Source organism: Oncorhynchus keta, unplaced genomic scaffold, assembly GCF_023373465.1.
Source record: "Oncorhynchus keta strain PuntledgeMale-10-30-2019 unplaced genomic scaffold, Oket_V2 Un_contig_650_pilon_pilon, whole genome shotgun sequence".
In the NCBI taxonomy this organism is placed as follows: Eukaryota; Metazoa; Chordata; class Actinopteri; order Salmoniformes; family Salmonidae; genus Oncorhynchus; species Oncorhynchus keta.
The window spans coordinates 62370-76672 of NW_026288903.1; the positions used below are offsets into that span (position 1 = coordinate 62370).

The 14303-nt window shown below is 39.9% G+C and overlaps 1 protein-coding gene across 1 annotated transcript in view; it reads left to right on the forward strand.

The window, feature by feature from the left end:
• Positions 1 to 14303, forward strand: part of LOC118380362 (ras-associated and pleckstrin homology domains-containing protein 1-like) — a 218551-nt gene that overhangs the window by 43449 nt on the left and 160799 nt on the right.

Sequence of the window (14303 nt, forward strand, 5' to 3'; positions counted from 1 at the left end):
CTCGCCTTAGGGCAGGGCAGGGCTGGGACACCTCGCCTTAGGGCAGGGCAGGGCTGGGACTCCTCGCCCTAGGGCAGGGCAGGGCTGGGACTCCTCGCCCTAGGGCAGGGCAGGGCTGGGACTCCTCGCCCTAGGGCAGGGCTGGGACTCCTCGCCTTAGGGCAGGGCAGGGCTGGGACTCCTCGCCCTAGGGCAGGGCAGGGCTGGGACTCCTCGCCCTAGGGCAGGGCAGGGCTGGGACACCTCGCCCTAGGGCAGGGCAGGGCTGGGACACCTCGCCTTAGGGTCAGGATATTAAACCTCCTCCATGTATATCTCACTAGGTCAGGGTATTAAACCTCCTCCATGTATATCTCACTAGGTCAGGATATTAAACCTCCATGTATATCTCACTAGGTCAGGATATTAAACCTCCTCCATGTATATCTCACTAGGTCAGGATATTAAACCTCCTCCATGTATATCTCACTAGGTCAGGATATTAAACCTCCTCCATGTATATCTCACTAGGTCAGGATATTAAACCTCCTCCATGTATATCTCACTAGGTCAGGATATTAAACCTCCTCCATGTATATCTCACTAGGTCAGGATATTAAACCTCCTCCATGTATATCTCACTAGGTCAGGGTATTAAACCTCCTCCATGTATATCTCACTAGGTCAGGATATTAAACCTCCTCCATGTATATCTCACTAGGTCAGGATATTAAACCTCCTCCATGTATATCTCACTAGGTCAGGATATTAAACCTCCTCCATGTATATCTCACTAGGTCAGGGTATTAACCCTCCATGTATATCTCACTAGTACAGGATATTAAACCTCCATGTATATCTCACTAGGTCAGGATATTAAACCTCCTCCATGTATATCTCACTAGGTCAGGATATTAAACCTCCTCCATGTATATCTCACTAGGTCAGGATATTAAACCTCCATGTATCTCACTTGGTCAGGATATTAAACCTCCTCCATGTATATCTCACTAGGTCAGGATATTAAACCTCCATGTATATCTCACTAGGTCAGGATATTAAACCTCCATATATATCTCACTAGGTCAGGATATTAAACCTCCTCCATGTATATCTCACTAGGTCAGGGTATTAAACCTCCTCCATGTATATCTCACTAGGTCAGGATATTAAACCTCCATGTATATCTCACTAGGTCAGGATATTAAACCTCCTCCATGTATATCTCATTAGGTCAGGATATTAAACCTCCTCCATGTATATCTCACTAGGTCAGGATATTAAACCTCCATGTATATCTCACTAGGTCAGGATATTAAACCTCCTCCATGTATATCTCACTAGGTCAGGGTATTAAACCTCCTCCATGTATATCTCACTAGGTCAGGATATTAAACCTCCTCCATGTATATCTCACTAGGTCAGGATATTAAACCTCCTCCATGTATATCTCACTAGGTCAGGATATTAAACCTCCGCCATGTATATCTCACTAGGTCAGGATATTAAACCTCCTCCATGTATATCTCACTAGGTCAGGATATTAAACCTCCTCCATGTATATCTCACTAGGTCAGGATATTAAACCTCCTCCATGTATATCTCACGAGGTCAGGATATTAAACCTCCTCCATGGAAATCTCAGTAGGTCAGGATATTAAACCTCCTCCATGTATATCTCACTAGGTCAGGATATTAAACCTCCATGTATATCTCACTTGGTCAGGATATTAAACCTCCATGTATATCTCACTAGGTCAGGATATTAAACCTCCATGTATATCTCACTAGGTCAGGATATTAAACCTCCATATATATCTCACTAGGTCAGGGTATTAAACCTCCATATATATCTCACTAGGTCAGGATATTAAACCTCCTCCATGTATATCTCACTAGGTCAGGATATTAAACCTCCTCCATGTATATCTCACTAGGTCAGGATATTAAACCTCCTCCATGTATATCTCACTAGGTCAGGATATTAAACCTCCTCCATGTATATCTCACTAGGTCAGGGTATTAAACCTCCATGTATATCTCACTAGGTCAGGATATTAAACCTCCTCCATGTATATCTCACTAGGTCAGGATATTAAACCTCCATGTATATCTCACTAGGTCAGGTATTAAACCTCCTCCATGTATATCTCACTAGGTCAGGATATTAAACCTCCTCCATGTATATCTCACTAGGTCAGGATATTAAACCTCCTCCATGTATATCTCACTAGGTCAGGATATTAAACCTCCATGTATATCTCACTAGGTCAGGGTATTAAACCTCCATGTATATCTCACTAGGTCAGGATATTAAACCTCCTCCATGTATATCTCACTAGGTCAGGATATTAAACCTCCTCCATGTATATCTCACTAGGTCAGGTATTAAACCTCCTCCATGTATATCTCACTAGGTCAGGGTATTAAACCTCCTCCATGTATATCTCACTAGGTCAGGATATTAAACCTCCATGTATATCTCACTAGGTCAGGATATTAAACCTCCATGTATACCTCACTAGGTCAGGGTATTAAACCTCCATGTATATCTCACTAGGTCAGGCTATTAAACCTCCATGTATATCTCACTAGGTCAGGGTATTAAACCTCCATGTATATCTCACTAGGTCAGGGTATTAAACCTCCTCCATGTATATTTCACTAGGTCAGGATATTAAACCTCCTCCATGTATATCTCACGAGGTCAGGATATTAAACCTCCTCCATGTATATCTCACTAGGTCAGGATATTAAACCTCCTCCATGTATATCTCACTAGGTCAGGATATTAAACCTCCTCCATGTATATCTCACTAGGTCAGGATATTAAACCTCCTCCATGTATATCTCACTAGGGCAGGATATTAATCCTCCTCCATGTATATCTTACTAGGTCAGGATATTAAACCTCCATGTATATCTCACTAGGTCAGGATATTAAACCTCCTCCATGTATATCTCACTAGGTCAGGATATTAAACCTCCATGTATATCTCACTAGGTCAGGATATTAAACCTCCTCCATGTATATCTCACTAGGTCAGGATATTAAACCTCCATGTATATCTCACTAGGTCAGGGTATTAAACCTCCATGTATATCTCACTAGGTCAGGATATTAAACCTCCATGTATATCTCACTAGGTCAGGGTATTAAACCTCCATGTATATCTCACTAGGTCAGGATATTAAACCTCCTCCATGTATATCTCACTAGGTCAGGATATTAAACTTCCTCCATGTATATCTCACTAGGTCAGGGTATTAAACCTCCATGTATATCTCACTAGGTCAGGATATTAAACCTCCTCCATGTATATCTCACTAGGTCAGGATATTAAACTTCCTCCATGTATATCTCACTAGGTCAGGGTATTAAACCTCCTCCATGTATATCTCACTAGGTCAGGGTATTAAACCTCCATGTATATCTCACTAGGTCAGGATATTAAACCTCCTCCATGTATATCTCACTAGGTCAGGATATTAAACCTCCTCCATGTATATCTCACTAGGTCAGGATATTAAACCTCCTCCATGTATATCTCACTAGGTCAGGATATTAAACCTCCTCCATGTATATCTCACTAGGTCAGGATATTAAACCTCCTCCATGTATATCTCACTAGGTCAGGATATTAAACCTCCTCCATGTATATCTCACTAGGTCAGGATATTAAACCTCCTCCATGTATATCTCACTAGGTCAGGATATTAAACCTCCTCCATGTATATCTCACTAGGTCAGGGTATTAAACCTCCATGTATATCTCACTAGGTCAGGGTATTAAACCTCCTCCATGTATATCTCACTAGGTCAGGATATTAAACCTCCTCCATGTATATCTCACTAGGTCAGGGTATTAAACCTCCATGTATATCTCACTAGGTCAGGATATTAAACCTCCTCCATGTATATCTCACTAGGTCAGGATATTAAACCTCCTCCATGTATATCTCACTAGGTCAGGATATTAAACCTCCTCCATGTATATCTCACTAGGTCAGGATATTAAACCTCCTCCATGTATATCTCACTAGGTCAGGATATTAAACCTCCTCCATGTATATCTCACTAGGTCAGGATATTAAACCTCCTCCATGTATATCTCACTAGGTCAGGATATTAAACCTCCTCCATGTATATCTCACTAGGTCAGGATATTAAACCTCCTCCATGTATATCTCACTAGGTCAGGATATTAAACCTCCTCCATGTATATCTCACTAGGTCAGGATATTAAACCTCCTCCATGTATATCTCACTAGGTCAGGATATTAAACCTCCTCCATGTATATCTCACTAGGTCAGGATATTAAACCTCCTCCATGTATATCTCACTAGGTCAGGTATTAAACCTCCATGTATATCTCACTAGGTCAGGGTATTAAACCTCCTCCATGTATATCTCACTAGGTCAGGATATTAAACCTCCTCCATGTATATCTCACTAGGTCAGGGTATTAAACCTCCATGTATATCTCACTAGGTCAGGATATTAAACCTCCTCCATGTATATCTCACTAGGTCAGGATATTAAACCTCCTCCATGTATATCTCACTAGGTCAGGATATTAAACCTCCTCCATGTATATCTCACTAGGTCAGGGTATTAAACCTCCATGTATATCTCACTAGGTCAGGGTATTAAACCTCCTCCATGTATATCTCACTAGGTCAGGATATTAAACCTCCTCCATGTATATCTCACTAGGTCAGGGTATTAAACCTCCATGTATATCTCACTAGGTCAGGATATTAAACCTCCTCCATGTATATCTCACTAGGTCAGGATATTAAACCTCCTCCATGTATATCTCACTAGGTCAGGATATTAAACCTCCTCCATGTATATCTCACTAGGTCAGGATATTAAACCTCCTCCATGTATATCTCACTAGGTCAGGATATTAAACCTCCTCCATGTATATCTCACTAGGTCAGGATATTAAACCTCCTCCATGTATATCTCACTAGGTCAGGATATTAAACCTCCTCCATGTATATCTCACTAGGTCAGGATATTAAACCTCCTCCATGTATATCTCACTAGGTCAGGATATTAAACCTCCTCCATGTATATCTCACTAGGTCAGGATATTAAACCTCCTCCATGTATATCTCACTAGGTCAGGATATTAAACCTCCTCCATGTATATCTCACTAGGTCAGGATATTAAACCTCCTCCATGTATATCTCACTAGGTCAGGGTATTAAACCTCCATGTATATCTCACTAGGTCAGGGTATTAAACCTCCTCCATGTATATCTCACTAGGTCAGGATATTAAACCTCCATGTATATCTCACTAGGTCAGGATATTAAACCTCCTCCATGTATATCTCACTAGGTCAGGATATTAAACCTCCTCCATGTATATCTCACTAGGTCAGGATATTAAACCTCCTCCATGTATATCTCACTAGGTCAGGATATTAAACCTCCTCCATGTATATCTCACTAGGTCAGGATATTAAACCTCCTCCATGTATATCTCACTAGGTCAGGATATTAAACCTCCTCCATGTATATCTCACTAGGTCAGGATATTAAACCTCCATGTATATCTCACTAGGTCAGGATATTAAACCTCCATGTATATCTCACTAGGTCAGGATATTAAACCTCCTCCATGTATATCTCACTAGGTCAGGGTATTAAACCTCCATGTATATCTCACTAGGTCAGGATATTAAACCTCCTCCATGTATATCTCACTAGGTCAGGATATTAAACCTCCTCCATGTATATCTCACTAGGTCAGGATATTAAACCTCCTCCATGTATATCTCACTAGGTCAGGATATTAAACCTCCTCCATGTATATCTCACTAGGTCAGGATATTAAACCTCCTCCATGTATATCTCACTAGGTCAGGATATTAAACCTCCTCCATGTATATCTCACTAGGTCAGGGTATTAAACCTCCATGTATATCTCACTAGGTCAGGATATTAAACCTCCTCCATGTATATCTCACTAGGTCAGGATATTAAACCTCCTCCATGTATATCTCACTAGGTCAGGATATTAAACCTCCTCCATGTATATCTCACTAGGTCAGGATATTAAACCTCCTCCATGTATATCTCACTAGGTCAGGATATTAAACCTCCTCCATGTATATCTCACTAGGTCAGGATATTAAACCTCCATGTATATCTCACTAGGTCAGGATATTAAACCTCCTCCATGTATATCTCACTAGGTCAGGATATTAAACCTCCTCCATGTATATCTCACTAGGTCAGGATATTAAACCTCCTCCATGTATATCTCACTAGGTCAGGATATTAAACCTCCTCCATGTATATCTCACTAGGTCAGGATATTAAACCTCCTCCATGTATATCTCACTAGGTCAGGATATTAAACCTCCTCCATGTATATCTCACTAGGTCAGGGTATTAAACCTCCATGTATATCTCACTAGGTCAGGGTATTAAACCTCCATGTATATCTCACTAGGTCAGGATATTAAACCTCCTCCATGTATATCTCACTAGGTCAGGATATTAAACCTCCTCCATGTATATCTCACTAGGTCAGGATATTAAACCTCCTCCATGTATATCTCACTAGGTCAGGATATTAAACCTCCATGTATATCTCACTAGGTCAGGATATTAAACCTCCTCCATGTATATCTCACTAGGTCAGGGTATTAAACCTCCATGTATATCTCACTAGGTCAGGATATTAAACCTCCATGTATATCTCACTAGGTCAGGATATTAAACCTCCATGTATATCTCACTAGGTCAGGATATTAAACCTCCATGTATATCTCACTAGGTCAGGATATTAAACCTCCATGTATATCTCACTAGGTCAGGATATTAAACCTCCATGTATATCTCACTAGGTCAGGATATTAAACCTCCATGTATATCTCACTAGGTCAGGGTATTAAACCTCCTCCATGTATATCTCACTAGGTCAGGATATTAAACCTCCATGTATATCTCACTAGGTCAGGATATTAAACCTCCTCCATGTATATCTCACTAGGTCAGGATATTAAACCTCCTCCATGTATATCTCACTAGGTCAGGATATTAAACCTCCATGTATATCTCACTAGGTCAGGGTATTAAACCTCCTCCATGTATATCTCACTAGGTCAGGATATTAAACCTCCTCCATGTATATCTCACTAGGTCAGGTTATTAAACCTCCTCCATGTATATCTCACTAGGTCAGGATATTAAACCTCCTCCATGTATATCTCACTAGGTCAGGATATTAAACCTCCTCCATGTATATCTCACTAGGTCAGGATATTAAACCTCCTCCATGTATATCTCACTAGGTCAGGATATTAAACCTCCTCCATGTATATCTCACTAGGTCAGGATATTAAACCTCCTCCATGTATATCTCACTAGGTCAGGATATTAAACCTCCTCCATGTATATCTCACTAGGTCAGGATATTAAACCTCCTCCATGTATATCTCACTAGGTCAGGGTATTAAACCTCCATGTATATCTCACTAGGTCAGGATATTAAACCTCCATATATATCTCACTAGGTCAGGGTATTAAACCTCCTCCATGTATATCTCACTAGGTCAGGATATTAAACCTCCATATATATCTCACTAGGTCAGGGTATTAAACCTCCATATATATCTCACTAGGTCAGGATATTAAACCTCCTCCATGTATATCTCACTAGGTCAGGATATTAAACCTCCTCCATGTATATCTCACTAGGTCAGGATATTAAACCTCCTCCATGTATATCTCACTAGGTCAGGATATTAAACCTCCTCCATGTATATCTCACTAGGTCAGGGTATTAAACCTCCATGTATATCTCACTAGGTCAGGATATTAAACCTCCTCCATGTATATCTCACTAGGTCAGGATATTAAACCTCCATGTATATCTCACTAGGTCAGGATATTAAACCTCCTCCATGTATATCTCACTAGGTCAGGATATTAAACCTCCTCCATGTATATCTCACTAGGTCAGGATATTAAACCTCCTCCATGTATATCTCACTAGGTCAGGGTATTAAACCTCCATGTATATCTCACTAGGTCAGGGTATTAAACCTCCATGTATATCTCACTAGGTCAGGATATTAAACCTCCTCCATGTATATCTCACTAGGTCAGGATATTAAACCTCCTCCATGTATATCTCACTAGGTCAGGGTATTAAACCTCCATGTATATCTCACTAGGTCAGGGTATTAAACCTCCATGTATATCTCACTAGGTCAGGGTATTAAACCTCCTCCATGTATATCTCACTAGGTCAGGGTATTAAACCTCCTCCATGTATATCTCACTAGGTCAGGATATTAAACCTCCATGTATATCTCACTAGGTCAGGATATTAAACCTCCATGTATATCTCACTAGGTCAGGGTATTAAACCTCCATGTATATCTCACTAGGTCAGGGTATTAAACCTCCATGTATATCTCACTAGGTCAGGATATTAAACCTCCTCCATGTATATCTCACTAGGTCAGGATATTAAACCTCCTCCATGTATATCTCACTAGGTCAGGATATTTAAGCCTCCATATATATCTCACTAGGTCAGGATATTAAACCTCCTCCATGTATATCTCACTAGGTCAGGATATTAAACCTCCTCCATGTATATCTCACTAGGTCAGGATATTAAACCTCCTCCATGTATATCTCACTAGGTCAGGATATTAAACCTCCTCCATGTATATCTCACTAGGTCAGGATATTAAACCTCCTCCATGTATATCTCACTAGGTCAGGATATTAAACCTCCTCCATGTATATCTCACTAGGTCAGGATATTAAACCTCCTCCATGTATATCTCACTAGGTCAGGATATTAAACCTCCTCCATGTATATCTCACTAGGTCAGGATATTAAACCTCCATGTATATCTCACTAGGTCAGGATATTAAACCTCCTCCATGTATATCTCACTAGGTCAGGATATTAAACCTCCATGTATATCTCACTAGGTCAGGATATTAAACCTCCATGTATATCTCACTAGGTCAGGATATTAAACCTCCATGTATATCTCACTAGGTCAGGATATTAAACCTCCATGTATATCTCACTAGGTCAGGGTATTAAACCTCCATGTATATCTCACTAGGTCAGGATATTAAACCTCCTCCATGTATATCTCACTAGGTCAGGGTATTAAACCTCCATGTATATCTCACTAGGTCAGGATATTAAACCTCCTCCATGTATATCTCACTAGGTCAGGATATTAAACCTCCTCCATGTATATCTCACTAGGTCAGGGTATTAAACCTCCTCCATGTATATCTCACTAGGTCAGGGTATTAAACCTCCATGTATATCTCACTAGGTCAGGATATTAAACCTCCTCCATGTATATCTCACTAGGTCAGGATATTAAACCTCCTCCATGTATATCTCACTAGGTCAGGATATTAAACCTCCTCCATGTATATCTCACTAGGTCAGGATATTAAACCTCCTCCATGTATATCTCACTAGGTCAGGATATTAAACCTCCTCCATGTATATCTCACTAGGTCAGGATATTAAACCTCCTCCATGTATATCTCACTAGGTCAGGATATTAAACCTCCTCCATGTATATCTCACTAGGTCAGGGTATTAAACCTCCATGTATATCTCACTAGGTCAGGGTATTAAACCTCCTCCATGTATATCTCACTAGGTCAGGTAATTAAACCTCCATGTATATCTCACTAGGTCAGGGTATTAAACCTCCTCCATGTATATCTCACTAGGTCAGGATATTAAACCTCCTCCATGTATATCTCACTAGGTCAGGATATTAAACCTCCTCCATGTATATCTCACTAGGTCAGGATATTAAACCTCCTCCATGTATATCTCACTAGGTCAGGATATTAAACCTCCTCCATGTATATCTCACTAGGTCAGGATATTAAACCTCCTCCATGTATATCTCACTAGGTCAGGGTATTAAACCTCCATGTATATCTCACTAGGTCAGGGTATTAAACCTCCATGTATATCTCACTAGGTCAGGATATTAAACCTCCTCCATGTATATCTCACTAGGTCAGGATATTAAACCTCCTCCATGTATATCTCACTAGGTCAGGATATTAAACCTCCTCCATGTATATCTCACTAGGTCAGGATATTAAACCTCCTCCATGTATATCTCACGAGGTCAGGATATTAAACCTCCTCCATGTATATCTCACTAGGTCAGGGTATTAAACCTCCATGTATATCTCACTAGGTCAGGATATTAAACCTCCTCCATGTATATCTCACTAGGTCAGGATATTAAACCTCCTCCATGTATATCTCACTAGGTCAGGATATTAAACCTCCTCCATGTATATCTCACTAGGTCAGGATATTAAACCTCCTCCATGTATATCTCACGAGGTCAGGATATTAAACCTCCTCCATGTATATCTCACTAGGTCAGGATATTAAACCTCCTCCATGTATATCTCACTAGGTCAGGGTATTAAACCTCCATGTATATCTCACTAGGTCAGGGTATTAAACCTCCATGTATATCTCACTAGGTCAGGATATTAAACCTCCTCCATGTATATCTCACTAGGTCAGGATATTAAACCTCCTCCATGTATATCTCACTAGGTCAGGATATTAAACCTCCTCCATGTATATCTCACTAGGTCAGGATATTAAACCTCCATGTATATCTCACTAGGTCAGGATATTAAACCTCCTCCATGTATATCTCACTAGGTCAGGTATTAAACCTCCATGTATATCTCACTAGGTCAGGATATTAAACCTCCATGTATATCTCACTAGGTCAGGATATTAAACCTCCATGTATATCTCACTAGGTCAGGATATTAAACCTCCATGTATATCTCACTAGGTCAGGATATTAAACCTCCATGTATATCTCACTAGGTCAGGATATTAAACCTCCATGTATATCTCACTAGGTCAGGATATTAAACCTCCTCCATGTATATCTCACTAGGTCAGGATATTAAACCTCCATGTATATCTCACTAGGTCAGGATATTAAACCTCCATGTATATCTCACTAGGTCAGGGATATTAAACCTCCATGTATATCTCACTAGGTCAGGATATTAAACCTCCTCCATGTATATCTCACTAGGTCAGGATATTAAACCTCCATGTATATCTCACTAGGTCAGGATATTAAACCTCCTCCATGTATATCTCACTAGGTCAGGATATTAAACCTCCATGTATATCTCACTAGGTCAGGGTATTAAACCTCCATGTATATCTCACTAGGTCAGGATATTAAACCTCCTCCATGTATATCTCACTAGGTCAGGATATTAAACCTCCTCCATGTATATCTCACTAGGTCAGGATATTAAACCTCCATGTATATCTCACTAGGTCAGGATATTAAACCTCCATGTATATCTCACTAGGTCAGGGTATTAAACCTCCTCCATGTATATCTCACTAGGTCAGGGTATTAAACCTCCTCCATGTATATCTCACTAGGTCAGGATATTAAACCTCCTCCATGTATATCTCACTAGGTCAGGATATTAAACCTCCATGTATATCTCACTAGGTCAGGATATTAAACCTCCTCCATTTATATCTCACTAGGTCAGGATATTAAACCTCCTCCATGTATATCTCACTAGGTCAGGATATTAAACCTCCATGTATATCTCACTAGGTCAGGGTATTAAACCTCCTCCTTATATCTCACTAGGTCAGGATATTAAACCTCCTCCATGTATATCTCACTAGGTCAGGATATTAAACCTCCTCCATGTATATCTCACTAGGTCAGGATATTAAACCTCCTCCATGTATATCTCACTAGGTCAGGATATTAAACCTCCATGTATATCTCACTAGGTCAGGATATTAAACCTCCTCCATGTATATCTCACTAGGTCAGGATATTAAACCTCCATGTATATCTCACTAGGTCAGGATATTAAACCTCCTCCATGTATATCTCACTAGGTCAGGGTATTAAACCTCCATGTATATCTCACTAGGTCAGGATATTAAACCTCCTCCATGTATATCTCACTAAGTCAGGGTATTAAACCTCCATGTATATCTCACTAGGTCAGGATATTAAACCTCCTCCATGTATATCTCACTAGGTCAGGATATTAAACCTCCTCCATGTATATCTCACTAGGTCAGAATATTAAACCTCCTCCATGTATATCTCACTAGGTCAGGATATTAAACCTCCTCCATGTATATCTCACTAGGTCAGGTATTAAACCTCCATGTATATCTCACTAGGTCAGGATATTAAACCTCCTCCATGTATATCTCACTAGGTCAGGATATTAAACCTCCTCCATGTATATCTCACTAGGTCAGGATATTAAACCTCCTCCATGTATATCTCACTAGGTCAGGGTATTAAACCTCCATGTATATCTCACTAGGTCAGGATATTAAACCTCCTCCATGTATATCTCACTAGGTCAGGATATTAAACCTCCATGTATATCTCACTAGGTCAGGGTATTAAACCTCCATGTATATCTCACTAGGTCAGGATATTAAACCTCCATGTATATCTCACTAGGTCAGGATATTAAACCTCCTCCATGTATATCTCACTAGGTCAGGATATTAAACCTCCTCCATGTATATCTCACTAGGTCAGGATATTAAACCTCCTCCATGTATATCTCACTAGGTCAGGATATTAAACCTCCTCCATGTATATCTCACTAGGTCAGGATATTAAACCTCCTCCATGTATATCTCACTAGGTCAGGATATTAAACCTCCTCCATGTATATCTCACTAGGTCAGAATATTAAACCTCCTCCATGTATATCTCACTAGGTCAGGATATTAAACCTCCTCCATGTATATCTCACTAGGTCAGGATATTAAACCTCCTCCATGTATATCTCACTAGGTCAGGGTATTAAACCTCCATGTATATCTCACTAGGTCAGGGTATTAAACCTCCATGTATATCTCACTAGGTCAGGATATTAAACCTCCATGTATATCTCACTAGGTCAGGATATTAAACCTCCTCCATGTATATCTCACTAGGTCAGGATATTAAACCTCCTCCATGTATATCTCACTAGGTCAGGGTATTAAACCTCCATGTATCTCACTGGTCAGGATATTAAACCTCCTCCATGTATATCTCATTAGGTCAGGATATTAAACCTCCTCCATGTATATCTCACTAGGTCAGGATATTAAACCTCCATGTATATCTCACTAGGTCAGGATATTAAACCTCCTCCATGTATATCTCACTAGGTCAGGATATTAAACCTCCTCCATGTATATCTCACTAGGTCAGGGTGTTAAACCTCCATGTATATCTCATTAGGTCAGGATATTAAACATCCTCCATGTATATCTCATTAGGTCAGGATATTAAACCTCCTCCATGTATATCTCACTAGGTCAGGATATTAAACCTCCATGTATATCTCACTAGGTCAGGATATTAAACCTCCATGTATATCTCACTAGGTCAGGATATTAAACCTCCATGTATATCTCACTAGGTCAGGATATTAAACCTCCTCCATGTATATCTCACTAGGTCAGGATATTAAACCTCCTCCATGTATATCTCACTAGGTCAGGATATTAAACCTCCTCCATGTATATCTCACTAGGTCAGGATATTAAACCTCCTCCATGTATATCTCACTAGGTCAGGATATTAAACCTCCTCCATGTATATCTCACTAGGTCAGGATATTAAACCTCCTCCATGTATATCTCACGAGGTCAGGATATTAAACCTCCTCCATGTATATCTCACTAGGTCAGGATATTAAACCTCCTCCATGTATATCTCACTAGGTCAGGATATTAAACCTCCATGTATATCTCACTAGGTCAGGATATTAAACCTCCTCCATGTATATCTCACTAGGTCAGGATATTAAACCTCCTCCATGTATATCTCACTAGGTCAGGATATTAAACCTCCATGTATATCTCACTAGGTCAGGATATTAAACCTCCATGTATATCTCACTAGGTCAGGATATTAAACCTCCTCCATGTATATCTCACTAGGTCAGGGTATTAAACCTCCATGTATATCTCACTAGGTCAGGGTATTAAACCTCCTCCATGTATATCTCACTAGGTCAGGATATTAAACCTCCTCCATTTATATCTCACTAGGTCAGGATATTAAACCTCCTCCATGTATATCTCACTAGGTCAGGATATTAAACCTCCATGTATATCTCACTAGGTCAGGATATTAAACCTCCTCCATGTATATCTCACTAGGTCAGGATATTAAACCTCCTCCATGTATATCTCACTAGGTCAGGATATTAAACCTCCATGTATATCTCACTAGGTCA